The sequence below is a fragment of the Papilio machaon genome, chromosome 15, assembly GCF_912999745.1.
Source record: "Papilio machaon chromosome 15, ilPapMach1.1, whole genome shotgun sequence".
In the NCBI taxonomy this organism is placed as follows: domain Eukaryota; kingdom Metazoa; phylum Arthropoda; class Insecta; order Lepidoptera; family Papilionidae; genus Papilio; species Papilio machaon.
This window is the reverse complement of record NC_060000.1, coordinates 2,817,793-2,826,967: the sequence shown is the minus strand read 5'-3', so window position 1 is coordinate 2,826,967 and position 9,175 is coordinate 2,817,793.

Sequence of the window (9,175 nt, the reverse complement as noted above, 5' to 3'; positions counted from 1 at the left end):
TAATTACATTATTCTTTTTTTAATATGAAACGCGCCCTCTCTTGGAAACGTGCCGAACTAAGAAGTGAGTATTTTTAACAAAACGCCTTCAAGTGCAAACCTTTCCGTTTTCTTCGCCTTCTTAAGAAAGCGTAGCGACTTGAGAAAGTTCCTTTCAACACCCCTGTTTACGCACACATAAACTCAACACCCTGTAAAAGCGCGAAGGCTCCCGCTCGACTCCAAACTTTCAAAAAGGTCTTAACTAAAATTAGTTCTACGCTAACTTACGCTCATTTCGAACAAAACTCCCATTCGCTACGTTCTTAAATCCAAAACGGCATTCCACTTAGGGGCAATAGGCGTCTTACTTCCTTTTTTCCCTGGACCTCATTTAGAATTTGTTCAAACCTTTATAGAATAACACAAAAGTCTCAAATACTTTTTTGCTAAAATAAACCTTATACAAATGGGGTGAAGTCTAAATTCATCCAATTCTACCTTGTGCAGTTGTTGTGAAAATATCGCATACATTTTTCACATACTTTGCATTTCGTTGTGTGCGTTGGACGGCACGTATTGTAATTGTGTGCGTGGAAGTGGCGCTAGTGTGGTCGTAGTACTGTTATTTCTAAACAGATGGCGTTAAGCGTCCCTGTGGTCTGAAAATTTAAGGAGCTTTATTTCAGATGTCTCGGTTATTTTTGAGACCAGCAAATAGGTACTTAATTTATTCATTTACAAAAAATGAACGGTTGAAGTACCAAATTTTGCCTTTAATGTATGAAATGTATAAAAATACCAAGATATAAAAAATATATTTTTAAATAAGGTAGAGCTTTTGTAAGATGGTTTTAGATAATCGTTCATCGAATGTATTCGAAGCCAGGACTTTATGAATCACTGTGAGCAAACTTAACCATTAATCTATTTCAGTTTCAATGTAAACCACACTTATTCATATATTATGTGTGAATTGTTTTCGCAAAGTTAGCTTAAACATTTGATGCATCATAATCTTGCGATTTAAAAATATTTTATCCTAATAATTGGTACTTGGCGAATAATCGGTTTATTATTTAGATTATCGTAATGTTTATTCTGCATTCAATACAGCAATTTCAATAACTGAGCTCAGCGAATTATTTTAAATTTACGATAAACTATATAACTAGCCGAGTGTAATGTGCCGGGTGGAGGTCATGTCCGCGGGGGGACGGGAGATCTGGTAATTTTCAGGACTATTTATTTCCCGTTGGTCACATTAAGCGATGCCCGTGTATTATATGTATCTACACTACGTTAATTGTAATTGCCCGTAACTAGGGGCAAAAGTCAATTTTGTTATTCTTTCGTTTTATATCTAACAACGCAATATACAAAGGTTATATAATGTATACTGTTGCTTCTACTAAGACTTATACACCAGTTTATATATTTAAAAAATACAGGATGTTCGGATATTATGTTATACAACAGAATTTCCGGACACACTGTGTCAGTAGTCATTAATACTTCATACCTCTTTGTATAACGGACTAAGTACAAAGTCATTTATTGTTGGTTTCTGAGACCAAAGTCCTTCTACAAAAATATTGTTATTTCTGTTTTGATAAAGATAATGAGAGGAATGACGTTATGTTTTAAACAGGAAATTTGGTCTCACAAACCAAAAATTAAAGTGACAATTAGGATGTTGATTCCTCGTCCGAATTTGAAAATTATTGCAAAGATCATAAGTATGTATATGTGGTTACTACAAGGATAATTCAATTAACAATAATACATAGTTATGGTATACCTACGTATACATTGCATTCAACCCTTTAAATCGGACTTAAATTATGTGGTTTATTGTAGAGCTGATTAGTTCCGCCACGGAGCGTGAAATTAAAGCACTGTTGGAGCTGTTTAATGAGTTAAATATTTCTTTTGCCAGCCCTAAAGTAGAGCGCAGCTAAAATTCGTCCAGACTCAGTAAACAACGCATTTGCGGGACGGACTTTAAGCTTTCATTGTCTGTTTAAGTCAAGCTTAATCAACAGAGAAGTTCCTCGTACAACAAAATACTATTCAAATTATAAATAAACTACTTCGGAGAAATTATACCAAATGTTTAAAAATATAGGGTATAATATGTTTATAATATATATATGTCTTTAAGAACATCTTTAAATGTTCTTATTAACTAAGTGGGACTAAAAATTAAGTCGAAGTTGTATTATATACATTGGGATACACAAATATACCAAAAATAAAATGGCAAGTTTTTTTTAATATAATGTAATAATGTATTCATTAACAGAACCTTTGTAAATAGGGAAAAATTTAACAAGATTACCCGTGAAACCGTGTAGTGTTGATAATGTTGAAGGGCTCGCAAAGGGTTGAAATCAAGGCGGGGACGGTAATCAGCCGGCGACCGCGTAATGGCCCCGCCGGGACACGCCGACGACGACTTGAGACGCTGTTCAGGGCTGTCACTACGTAGTAACCGACATTCATGGCTGCAGTCTGGTTAATACAATTATGTGTACGGATACATTTGCTGAATAAAAATTAACATGCTGAGTTCCCATTGACCGAGACCTATCGGTGACAAGTCAGAGATGTAACCATGACCACTCTGAGACCAAAATCTCCGTTTAAATATATTGATATCTCTGTTGAATAAAGATGATGATATGTTTCATACAGAGATTTTGGGCTCAAAAACCCACGGTTAGTCAGTTATTCTTAAGTATTTTCTAAAACTTGATTTCCTTTACATCGTGTTAAGTATAACTTTCATTGAAATAAATAAGACATTTAATACAAATCTCTATGATTGGTAGAGTTGTTTTTTCACAGCCCTATGTTACAAAGCAGTATTTCTTGTCAGGGGCTGAAACAATGCCGATGTTTATTCTTTATCGCAGTCGTGGGAAATTTACGCCCAGGGCTGGTGATAATTAAAATATTCTCATTCGCAATGCATTGCGTCTTGCAGCTTGCCAACGGTTCAGTCTATTTAATTAAAATTGCTCTTATTATTATTATTATTTGAAGAGACTGAAACAAGCCAGTTGTAACAACGACTACGTTGACGGTTACAATTGGCTTGTTTCGGTCTCTTAAGACAGCTATTCCAATTTTAAGTAACCAATTAGGGTTATAATACTCTTCCCCTGTAGTAATACTTGTATTGAATAATATATTGTACTAATCCCTTTTATTATCTGTGAAAAGTAGAGACAACAATATGTACCGATAAAAGTTTTGCTGCTGTCGAAACTCATAGTTAATATAACATCTGAATTATATCATAATAAAATCAGTAAATAATTAACTGTCTTATATAATAAAAGATAAAGGTCAAATTCTGAAAAGAGGTCAATTGAATTTTCTATATAATAGACTAATATTTAGGCTTTAACAATATGTCTGTGATTATTATCTGCTCTCACTATCATCCTTCGCTTCCCTTCTAAAGAGCTTCGTTGTTTTATTATGATAGTTATTTTTAATTGTTATAAAACTTATCTTATTTGATTTATAAGTTTGTTGTACATTGAGTAAATTTGATGTATTTTCAAATAACACTTTTTAGTGACTGCAATACGAATGTATAATTATTTTAATTAAGTTCATTTTCTCCCCTCAAAGCGTCGTCAGTAAGATGACAGAGTAAAGTCGTGGAGACAAACGATGCGAACACGTTTATTGCAATAATTGGCGTTTTCACATAAACAAAAGCACAAAGACGTCTGTAAGGGGTTGTATGAAAGGATCGTAATTACTCGCGTCTTGTACCATGCTTTTAACTATGGTATGGTGTAAAATATGTATGGAAATACGTGTATATGTAATGAAATTAGTAAATTTTTAAAGTTTCCACACTCTTCTTTCAAATGTTTGTAGATAATGTAACATGTAATGATTTCCCCTATGAGTTTCCAACGTCAGATACTGTAATCATTACGGTTTTCGTAAGTGGAACCCAACGGTTACAAAGCATTAATATGCGAATATCTGCATTATTATTATAATGGACAAGGAAGAGCATTTTATTAGTTGACGTAGCAGAAACTACAACTTTTGTAGATAGTACTTACTTTGCTGGTGCTACGTGAAGTTGACCTTGCGATATATGCAAGCAGTCGACTGGCAGGATGGCACAAGACATGTGGCGTTGGCAATCTCTTGTGTCCCAGACTAAACCCCACTTTGTAGATAGTAGAGAAAGGCTAATCGTAAGATAATTATAATCATATTTTCCCTAAACTTTACTAACCTAATACAATAAGTCGACGAGTACTCTTACCTAGTTAGGCAGCTTGTGCAGGTTGTGTTGGCTATACAGTGAACCAGTACGGCAAGGCGAGGGCAAGGCGAGGGCGCGGCGAGGGCGACGCTACGGCGACACGATACAAATGAGGCTTCACAATTAAGGCGGGTACACACGGTAGGCACGGCGCATTTGCCGGTGTCACGTACCGACCGCCTAGCACTTAATTTTGCCAGGGTGTAGGGGGTGTGCGGTGCGGTTTTAAATTACGCCCGGCGCCCCCACGATTGAAGTTCGACAGCCCGTCTAGTTCTGGATAGTTGCGATGATTCAGTCGGGGAACTTATGATGCCGTGTGTTTTTGATAAGGCTTACGTGATTTTAAATTCCATGCCTAATTGTTATTTACAATGTGTAATGTGCAATACTTTTACTTTTCAAGAAAGAAATTAAACAGTTACCAATAACTACGTAAGCTGAATACTACAAAGAAATATGGTTCCTTTGCTACCAATATTGTTTAATTTAAGCCTTAAAAATCGCGAAAGTTATAACGTGATTGGCATTTATTAACAAAGTTCAGGTTATAACTTAGGTTAGAACAAGGCGTGGATATTTTATATGTTTTGGCAAGTAAAGACAAGATAGGGGCGCTCTTTAGTACTTTATTGGATACTCCTCACGGTGTTGATAAATTATTTTTTTATATTATAAGGTGGCAAACGATCAAGCGGCTATCTGTATTTGCCGAAATAGCGAAGTGACCATAGCTCATAGACAGCTGCAAGGGAATACACAGCAAGAGAGTATTTCTCTTTCCTATGCATCTCCCCCTACGTCAAATCCATTTCACCTTCTTGTCCTTTCCTTATAAAAAAAAGGTGGCCTAAAATTAGACACCACGCACACTCATCAGACGAAACGCGGAATTGCTTCCACTTCACGCCTGTCTTCTGTGTGGTCGTGGTATTGCACCAGGCGAGCCGACCAATTCGTGCAAGAGATGTTTTTGTTGCTGGCGTCTACCACTGTTAGAATATCACAGTAAAAAATTGATCCTTTGATCGTTTACCTACAGTTGTCTATGGTATTTTACAACAATACATAACGTCGGGCACATAAATCTGACACGGGGCGGCTTGGCCAAAATGCCCGTGTGTTTAATGCTAAAAATCAATAATTAAACGATATATGTAATTAATACGCTGTGTCCGCGGCGCGCGCTCGCATTATGGCCGGGCTAAATGCACGCCGGCTGCATTATGAAAATGACTGGTTGATAAGCCTGCCGTCATTTAACTTGCTATGTATTTAATACGTAATGATGGCGGCTGACAAAGAATGTTTGATGCCTGTTAATGTCCCCTTATTTTAATGTATTTGGTTGAAAATAACAATACTCGCTTATTTTACTGGATCTTTGATGTAATTTTAGAATGTAGAACACGTATCCAATTATTGTCTACAAAATTAAAAAAGTAACAAGACGTTCATTTAAAGATAACGTAATCGACATAGAACACACACATTATTTACTTATACATACACATACACATTTATTTATGTCGCAACCTATAATAAAAAATAAATTTATGGTTAAACAATGTTTAGCGCTATCAAATAAGCTTAGATATATCAGATATTTATCTATATTGCGGCAACAGTACCATTGTAACAAAATAACTGTAGATTGTTTAAAATTGATATTCATTTTATCGGTTCAATGTTTGCAATTAATTACAACAATCAATAATTTCGCGCTCCGTCGAGCGAAAACTACAACACAGTCTGGCCGGCACCAGATAACGGCCATCACTGACGCCCTTATAATATTCTACCGTGTATTTTGGTTCGAATAGCATTAGCATATCTCCTTAACGCATAATCAAATATGTATTAATATTGCTAAGAGAAATTGTAATTAAAAGCAGTTGAAATGTTCGAATGCTTTTAATCTTATTTTTTTTTTTAAAAATAACTTGAAACGATGTAAGTTCTAATTTCAAATTGTAAAGTCGGGATCTTAGTCTCGCAGTTTTTTTTTAATCTAAAACTTGTAATATAAATTAATGGTTAGGAGTAGATCCGATTACGTCGTGGGTTGAAATCCGTCATCATTATTGTTATGAACCATACTGTAGGACAAGTTTCGAGCTTTATTGGAAGGATAAAAAAATATTTAAACAGTACATAAATTAAAATATTTTTACATAAAAAAATATTTTATAAATATTATTTTAATGGCATTTATTATAAGTGATAGGGTATCACTGGTCTAGGTTGGTGCATCGAGCTCTACAATAAATCAGTGGCAGTGTCTCACTAATCCTCATTAATTACTACGCAATTTTAAATCTCATTATTGTCCAAATCGGTCTGGCATCGATTTTTCTCGATGTGTGCAGATGCCGGGTGGCTCGCATATATTATCGCCGGTACGTACTCAGGTGACATGTACGGTGTCCACACTGCAATCGTTTAAATCGAGACTATTGTTACTAAGTATGTAGATTTAGTACGTAGACGTATAGACTGAGGGTTATCTTTAGTGACCAATTAACGACTTAGTATTGTAGATGTTAATAAATGTGTACTTCATCTTGCATGTGTACTTCGTCTTTGTTGCACAGTTTTCTTATTGAAAACTAAAATAGCTGAGCCAATCAGAAATGATAGTTTTAACCTTAGACTTTATTTATAATATTTCTTATAATCATCATCATCTCTATGGCCTTACGTAAGTGGGTCACGTGGGATCGGCGCAAAAGTTTTTATCAACATTAACGTTTTGGCATAATTGTCACGACTTGCTGCCCCTTTATCGCCAACCTACTTGGTAGAGGAATTAAAATTAACTACTTATCTTTTATAATCAATTGAAAAATTATTCTTATGAAAAATTAAATTACTATTTTAATTCCATTACCATTTATTAACATAAAATTAATGAAATCGTGGACACCCTAGGGCACAGTAGGCGTACGTCGGTGTGTCCATCGTATCGCATTGGCGCAAATTAATGAGGGTGGGATATTTATTTCAGGGTTTCGTTAGCCGATGCCAGCCAAAATATCAATTCACCTCTCGATCGACGAACGTATAAGTAGCTGGAGTAATTCAGATGATATGCAAATGCTCACCCGTGGGGGCGTTGCAGTAATGAGCTCATTAAGGTTGTACTACAGCGCTACCGGAGTTGAGGTTGATAACGGTCCAGCTATTTTCATGCTCGACAAAGGATAAGCTTAATGGGTTTGGCCGGTTTGATAACTGATATTTGCGATATAAATTGTCATACAAAATCAAATATTTTTCACAACTAAACTTTAAACTTCCCTAAAAGCCTTTTATCTTATATAAACAATGTTCAACATTCAGTCACTGTTCCACGTTTTTAATACAAGAAAATTATCATATAAACAGTTTCTTTTTAATTAAGAAATTACTTTTTGACATTGAAAATTACTAGTACTGATACTGGCAGATTTCTTAAGAGTCTCCTTCAGTTTTTGGAACAGAAAGAAATTTGTACAATACTACGGGTAGTTTTTGGAAAAATATAACTGTATTTTCTGGATTGTGCCTGATTTTAAGTAAATGTTATATTAATAGTTTATGCTGAAATCTTCCTTAATATTATCTTATCTTATCTTTCCTACTAAAAACCTAAGCTTGTATTAAAGATTTTTATGCACAATTTCAATGTGATTTTAAAATCTTTGATCTTATAATTCACATTAAAGTTTGGTAGCGTTAAAGTTATTTGGCACTTGCAATGTCCAATAAAATTACAGAACCACATTCGCTCAAAATAGTTAAAACGGCAGCTGTTTGATTAATGTTTGAAAAAAGAAAACAAACAGTACGCATTTAGAGTTTTATTTTATAAAATTAATTCCGCTACAAATAAACAGAAATGGTTTTAACGACAAGCGGAAATCACAAATCAATTGCTACGCAACTTAGATTAATGGCTTTTAAAACATTGTAACATTTTAGTATTGCACTTGATTGTTTTATATGCGACAACATTCAACGAATAATTCAAAAAAAGAAAACTACAAAATACTTTATGGAAACAAAAAAATTATGAATCATTTGATAGACCTAATTTTACATATTCACAACCATTGTTCATTTAAAACAAAGAAATTTAAGAATTTAACTGTCGAAACTAAATCAGTTCGTTTTCCAATGTCTCTTCGGACTGTAAAGACATGAATTGATTCACATTCACATGGCTGTTCATTTGAAAATTTATCAAACAAATAATCTTTTGTAAATTCACCAAAACATAAGACGAATTATAAAAGAAAATATGCTTTTTAACATAACTCTTAATGTAGTTAAATCATAAACAGTATATATACAAGTAAGTATAATATGCGATATCGTAATTTCTTAGTTTTTTTAAAGGTTTGATATTTCGTTTATGAAACAATACAAAAATATGGGACTTTGTTATTAAAATGAGGATAGAAAAAGCGTCAAATTATATTAATTAATTAATAAACGCATATTTTTAGCGCCTTGAGGTACCTACTTAATAAATATCTACAAATGGACAGATCTCATATAATCAACAGATAATGTATCTTAACGGTGAGTTTCCACTATCGTAATACCTGTATCGCAACAATATCGCTATCCCTCTGAATCTCTTTGAAAAAACAAAGATAGAAATGTTCGTATACAGGTGACACGACAAACGAATTCACAGTGAGGCCCTTCGTACACAAGGCTATGTAATTCTTCGTAAATCGGCTATTTTAGACGCTAAGCGACTTACGCAATGCGGTGCCGTAGAGGTTAGTACACAAGCAAGCGTCGCCGATATTTTGTTGATTCGCCAAAGTTGCTCGGTACCTGTTTGTCAAGATAATCGTGAGAATTTTTTTTGTGATTTTTAACATGACGGAGCAGGATACA